This window comes from Triturus cristatus, chromosome 11, assembly GCF_964204655.1.
Source record: "Triturus cristatus chromosome 11, aTriCri1.1, whole genome shotgun sequence".
In the NCBI taxonomy this organism is placed as follows: Eukaryota; Metazoa; Chordata; class Amphibia; order Caudata; family Salamandridae; genus Triturus; species Triturus cristatus.
Genome location: NC_140594.1, coordinates 861,941,559 through 861,948,827, shown reverse-complemented (window position 1 = coordinate 861,948,827; position 7,269 = coordinate 861,941,559).

Sequence of the window (7,269 nt, the reverse complement as noted above, 5' to 3'; positions counted from 1 at the left end):
AGCCACAATCCTATTAACAGAGCGAATGCCATTGCCTCTTTTCTGGTTCCTTTTCAGGTGCTTATTACCAGCCTTGTGTGCGATGGAGATGGGCAGCTAGCACCTCTGCTGTTTTTCTAAAGGTATTGACTGTACAAGATATTTACCAACCTGTTGATCACATGTAGGACCTCCGTAGGGGCACAGGCTCTCTAGATTGTCAATGGAACACTGGGTTAATTCTGCTATTTCTCTAAATGCTCCCTTGGGGGTGGTCCCTTACTTATGGGGACATAGGATTGTCCGCAAGGCCAATAGCAGCTTCAAGGGCAAAATGTTGTGCTATTTCAATGGTGGAAACATGCAGGCCCAATACATTTGGGCTTCGTTGTAGGAGAGTAGGATCTGCACTTATGTTGCCCCCACTTTTTTTCTGATGTTAACACTGGTTTCTGGCTATAGTCTGGCTGGGTCCCTGCTAATCAGGGCCCCAGTCTCTCTGTTCTCTCTAAACAACTTGGAGTGCATATTAGATGCACTAGTGATTGGATACTGTGGTACCTTATGAGCCCCTAGTATATGGTACCCTAGGTACCAAGGGCATAGGTACTTCCCAGGCCTACCAGGGGCTGAAGCATGTATTATGCCACCCCTGGGAAGCAGACTAAATCTGACACCACAGGCCTGCTACTGCCGGCTGGGTGAGGTAGTGTTAGTACTCCTCACTGAGGTATAGGTTCCTATATGTCACCTTACACCCACATATAAACCTATCAGTCACCCCTAAGGCAGGCCCTATCAATCCTGAGGGCAGGGTGCTTGGTTTACAATGTGAGGGGGTGCCTCTGCATGAGCAGATCCCTGTGCAGCTGGCAGAGTCTATTCTCTGTGGCTGTTTGTGGATGCGGTTAAACCATATACTCTTAAGTGCATTATAACCTACCGGTAAATGCTAACTTTGGAATGACTGCATCAAAACATGTTGTGTTTGGTGTCAAACAACTTGGAATCATACCCCCACATCAGTAACTGGTGTGGGAGTATGATCCCACCCTTCTAGAGGGTACGACATGTACCTACTGTGGAAACACGGTATAAATCTGAAAGAGCCCTGGCATCACAAAATGGATGCCACCAGCACAGACACTGGGCTGCCCTCCTGCTGCTGACTGAAACTCGCAGTGGAGGAGGCCCAACAATAGGCATCGTGTCACAGGGAGGTGTAACCACCTTCCAGACAGGATTTAGTGTATTGGGGCTGGGTGGGTGCACTCCTAGAGTGCTGTGAAGTCCTACACTGGGGGAGCAGTAGGCTCCTCTGTGCATATGCCAGCTCAAACCGGTTCAGGGGCTACCTGTCCCTGCTCTGGCGCGAAACTGGACAAAGGAAAGTGGGTGTAACCACCCACTCCCCTGACCCTCCCAGAGGAGTGGTCAGAGAGCTAGTCCCTCCCTTTCCTTTAGTATAAGATAGGGAAACCTTGCCATTGCAAGTTAGATATCCCTGGACGACGCTTTACAAGAAGAATCCTGGTCCTTCGACGTTCCACTACCTTTAGAAGACAGAAGAATCTGCCTTGGAGTCAAGGAGTGACTCCCCTGCTTGGCAGGCACCAAAAACTTGAATCAACGGTCGCAAACTTTCCCGCTCCTGCTGGAGTCCGAAGTCCCTGCAGCCCCGGAAGTGGATTTCCTGACTTCTCGATGGCCATTGTGAGTCCCTAGCAGAGCTGAGGCGAGTGGACCCCACGAGTGACGAGGAACAGCATTTCCCGGGTACCGTGCACTATTGTCGAGTGCAACCCCTTCACGACGTTCTACGAACTTGTGCATTGGACCACGTATGGTCCAAGCCTCCAGCAGGGTTTCCCTCGAAAGTCAGAGGCCTACCTTGTCCCGAGTGACCGTGGGCACATGTGAAGCGAATCCTCACGAGGCGTCTTCGTGATCCCTTGCCCGTTGGCTTGTAGGTCCCCTGAAGACTTTCTCATCAAACCAAAGGGCTCCCCTGGTTGCTCCAGGCCTGCCCTCACTTACCCTCGCTGGGTGAGTCCCTCAGACCTTGCTGGTCTGCACCGCTGACTTTCTTCAATTTCCACGAGACTTGCTGTTGCCAAGGCTTGTTGGCTCCAATCCGGTTGTCGACACCTCAGCAAGCTGCAGACTCTGTGGGACACTCCGAATGCAGCTCCTGGTTGTCCACGACGCCTCCTGGACCTCGAGGCTGAAGAGTCAAAACACCCTTGATCACCTGAAATCACCCAACTTCCGTGGGCATCCATCTTCCTGGCCCCGGGTCACTGGCAAGTGACTGTGAACACTGTCCCTTCTGCTTTCAGGTCTTCTTCATCTTGAATCCAGCCTTGGATTCCACCGGACATTTCTTCAGTCTTCACAGGCAGCAAAACTTCTTCGGCTTCCTTAGAAAACGATGGCACGACCCGACACCAAAAGACACCTATGCACCCGGCTTCCCTGGGTGAGGTAACTCGTGCACTCCGGTGCTCCTGTGGGTGTTGGCCCTCGAACTACTTACCTTGTAAGTGACTTGCTTGTAGACCTCCTAGAAGTACCCTTAAACTTTAAAAATCCAACTGCGACTTGCTCCATTGAAATCAATAGGGAACCCGCTGCTGTGTTCTCACACTACACGCGTCTCCCGTGGGTCCTTTACTTACCTGCCTTGGGTGGATTAGTGAAGCCCCAGCGATTCTACAGGCCCTAGGCCTTGTCCCCTTGCAAGTCAACTTTCCTAAACCTCTTTTTTAGTATATGGTCTGGTACGCCCCTAGGGCCACAGCCATATTTGGGCTTAACTTATTGGGAAATGTTGATATTCGCATATGTTCCTGACTTCTAATCTCATAAAGAGATTAGTAGAGTGTGTCTAGTAATAAATACATATATATTTGATACATATACCTGTGTGGTGTCCTTTCATTTGATAATTCAAGAGATTATAAGGTAAAACAAGCTGCTTTACATTCCTCTGATACTTAGCCTGAAGGCTGCTCTCCACAGCTACCACTAGAATAGCTTTCTTTAAAAGGTTGTCTTAAACCTATCTACCATAAGAGTCGAATTGGACTGGTGCAAGGTGGCCACTATAACTAGTGACCAGCATAGGCCAACTTCTCACATTCGTGACTTCGTTTTTTTAACCATTCATTACAAGCTGCAAGGATTGGACTTAGATGGGTGGAATTTTGGTGCTAGAGGGTCTTGAGGCAACTTTCACTGACCATCTGGTTTCTGGTGAGAAAGCAAAAGACACATAATGTCATGATCGCGTGGGCTGAACGGAGCGGAACCGAATCGCGGGAGAATCCCGCCGGCACTACAACTCCCACAAGGCGTAGCGACCGAGCTCCCCCACGTGACCGGGAGCGCGGGTGGTCAAAAGACGGAACTACGCAGGAAGGCGGCGCCAATGATTCGCTTTCGAAAATCGGCAGCTGACCAACGGCCCGCGACCCGCATCTACGGACCCCGCCGAGTTCCTCGAACCACAGCCTAAACCGGATTCCGCGACTGAAGAGTTCGCCTCCTGAAGCGCCGGACATAGTGCCCTTGAGGCGCTCTGCGCCCGACCCGCTCCCTTGCTCCAACGATGACGGAGGGGTAACTTGTGCCCTCCGTTCACCTTCGCCCTTCCCCAGTGGGTGTGTCCGTAGCCAAGACGCCAGGCAGGAAGTACCCCCTCTGAGACCGCTACTCCGGCGCTCCTCAGCCCCAAGGATTCCTGGGCCTTGAGTGGAAGCGCAACCAGCGGTGGGAGAGTGTTCCTAACCCCCGTGTTTTCCTTGCCTGCACCCTTCGCCCCGGCGCTCCTCGACCCCACGGATTCCCGGGTCTCGAGTGGTAGCGCCTTGGAGAGGCTCAAAAGACGTATTTGGGTCCTTTTCAGCCAGAGAGAACTCACAAGAGTTGTGCTGCCCCGGTCCATCCGAACCAGAGCTCTGATCACAGCTTCACCCAACCAGGGGAGAGAGGACGAGGCAGGTAACGCAGGGGACACCAGGGGGGAGTACGATTGCCTCCGGGAGAGAAGGAGAAAGAACTAAATCCTCTCTCTTTGTCTCATTACAGGTTCTATCCCAGCTGACTCTCCCCGTCCCTCACCCACCTGTCTCCTGAGCCCGAGGGTCATTTACACGAATCCGGGCTGGGGACGGATGGGAGAGGGAACTCTACATAAGCATCAGCGTCATCCTGAGGAGAGGACCGAGTGAGCGCCACGACAGAATCATTGGCCCACGAATTATCCTCCTCCCGATAACGCTGAGGTAGGGATGGCCTCGTTAGACGACGTGGTTGCCGCTCTGGCCTTAGTCCAGGCTGAGTTAGCCACGTCTCGGGCGGAAACAGCGGCGTTGAATGCCCGCTTTGACCGCCTTCAAAGAAACCCCTTTGATGCAGGACACACGTTCCCTACCACCACGCCCCAAGTGGTAGTAGAGATGCCAGCACACGTGCCTTTGGCTCCCCCTGAACGATATCATGGGGAGATACAGAAGGTGCAGGTGTTCTTGACCCAGATACTGCTGCACTTCCAATGCAAACCTAAACTATTTCTAACTAACCAAGCCCGGGTAGCATTCCTAATCTCCTACCTGGCCGGAGATGCTGCACAATGGGCGGTTCCAATCGTTCGGAGAGACAACGCCCTCTTGTACGACTGGGACACCTTTCGGCAGGAATTCGAAACGACCTTTGATCGCCGGGCTGACACCTTCTCCGCCGATGGCGACCTCCTTGAACTCCGGCAAGGACCCACCGGTCTCCTCTGCTACATCAACAGCTTTCGACGTCTGGTGGCCGAAACAGACTGGCCCGAAGCTAAACAAGCAGCAATCTTCTACCGAGGGCTTTCGGAAGACCTGAAGGACGTGATCGCCCAAATCGACCCCCAACCCCGCACTTGCGTGGCTATGATCGAATTGGCCTCTCGCCTGGAATATCGTCTGAGGGAAAGAAAAGGAGACCACAAGCACAAGGAGAAACCTCTTGCATCGTACGAACATCCCCGTCCCTCAGAACCCGCAGCGACCCGTCCCGAGCCCATGGACATAGGGACGGTGAGAGCATCCCTGACCCTCAGCGAGCGTGACCATCGACGCAAGCAGGGCCTCTGCTTGTATTGTGGCAAGAAGGGCCACTTCCTTCGTGAATGTCCCGTACACCCCAAGACCGGCCGATATCGCCCCAGCCAAGCGGCAGCCCTTACCAACGAAGAAACGATGGGAAACTCGAGGGCTTGAAGGTTCAGGAGGGGACAACTTCAAGCCGCTTAATGATCCCTTCTACGGAATCCGACGTCACCAAGGAGCCCAATCACTTTTTTGTTTCCTTATATGTGGTGGTGAACCACACTCCCCGACTAGTTCGCGCCATGATCGATTCCGGCGCCACCGGGTGCTTCATAGACAGAACCGAAGCTGAAAGGCTGGAAATCCCACTGCTGTTCAAAGACCAACCAGAACTCGTCTATGCAGTGGACGGTAAAGAGCTGGACTCCGGTCCCATCACATACCAAACCCCTTCTATGTGGGTCACCATAGGGGAAGACCATGGCGAATGGCTCACCTGCAACGTCATACACGCTCCCCGCTGCAACCTCATCTTAGGGTTGCCCTGGTTGAGACTGCATGAACCCCAAATTACGTGGGCAAGCAATTCGATACGGTTCGACTCGGCCTTCTGTCACCGCCAGTGTAGGCTGATGAAGGGACGCCCGTAAGCAGATGTCACCCCCAAACAACATGTGGCCACCGCCGCCGAAAAAGACGTCGCTCTCCTGCTCTGTTACTCTCCATACTCAGACGTCTTTGATAAACAAAGAGCCGAAGAATTACCTCCTCATCGGCAATACGACTGCCGCATTGACCTGATACCGGGGGCTACCGTCCCATGCAGCCGAATCTACGCCCTCACGGGCCCAGAAACCCAACATCTCCGCGAATACCTGGACGAATTCCTGAAACTGGGCTTCATTCGTCCATCAAGATCTCCGGCGGCGTCTCCCCTCTTCTTTATCCCCAAAACCAACGGCGAACTCCGCTGTTGTATAGACTATCGCGCTCTCAATGCGCTGACCATAAAAAATCAGTACCCACTGCCACTGATTCCGGTACTCCTGGAACAAGTACGGGGAGCCAACATTTACACCAAATTGTATCTCCGGGGAGCATACCACCTAGTTAGCATACGAAGAGGGGACGAGTGGAAAACAGCCTTCAAGACCAGGTTCGGCTTGTATGAATACCTGGTCATGCCCTTCGGGCTCTGTAACGCCCCGGCTGCCTTCCAGTTCTTCCTCAACGAAGTGCTGAGGGACTTCTTGGACAAGTACGTCGTGGTGTATATAGATGACATCCTCGTGTTTTCATCCAATCCACAAGACCATATACACCACGTGACATCGGTACTTCAAGCCCTGAGAGACCATCGATTGTTCTGTAAACTCACGAAATGTGAGTTCCACGTAATGTCGGTGGAATTCCTCGGAGTGATGTTGACCCCTGCCGGGCAGGTGATGACCCATCGCAAAGTGCAAGCCGTAGCGGAGTGGCCGCAGCCAGGGTCGGTGAAGGAGGTCCAAAGCTTTCTTGGCTTCTCGAATTTCTACAGGAGATTCATACACCACTTCTCCCAATTGGTGACCCCCCTCACTCGGTTAACGCGAAAAGGGGTCCCATTCGTCTGGTCTCCTGAGGCTCAAACGGCTTTCGAGCAACTCAAAGAGGCGTTTACCTCCGCTCCCGTTTTACGCCATGCCCAACCCTACCTTCCCTTCATCGTGGAAGCAGACGCCTCCAACGTAGCGGTCGGCGCTATCCTATCCCAGCGGCAACCCGACACCGGACAGCTCCATACGGTCGCTTTCATGTCTCGAAAACTCTGCCCGGCCGAACTGAACTACACCATCTCCGAAAAGGAACTACTCGCCATACGAGAAGCGTTCCTTGAATGGCGGCATTGGTTGCTGGGCGCGCAACATCAGGTGACAGTATTCACCGACCACCGCAATCTTCAGTTCCTCCGTTCTGCACGTCATCTCACGACCCGTCAGAAAAGATGGATGCTCTTTTTTGCGGAGTACCACTTCCTCGTTACCTTTCGGCCGGGCGCACAAAACAGGAAGGCGGACGCATTGTCTCGTCAGGAATTCCCCAGCCTCATGGCGGAGACCCCGGATCAACCGATTCTGTCACCAGAACAAGTGGTGGGTAGTCTGAAGACCGAGTCGTTCCTGCAGAACGTTAGGAAAGGAATACAGACGTTTGCCTG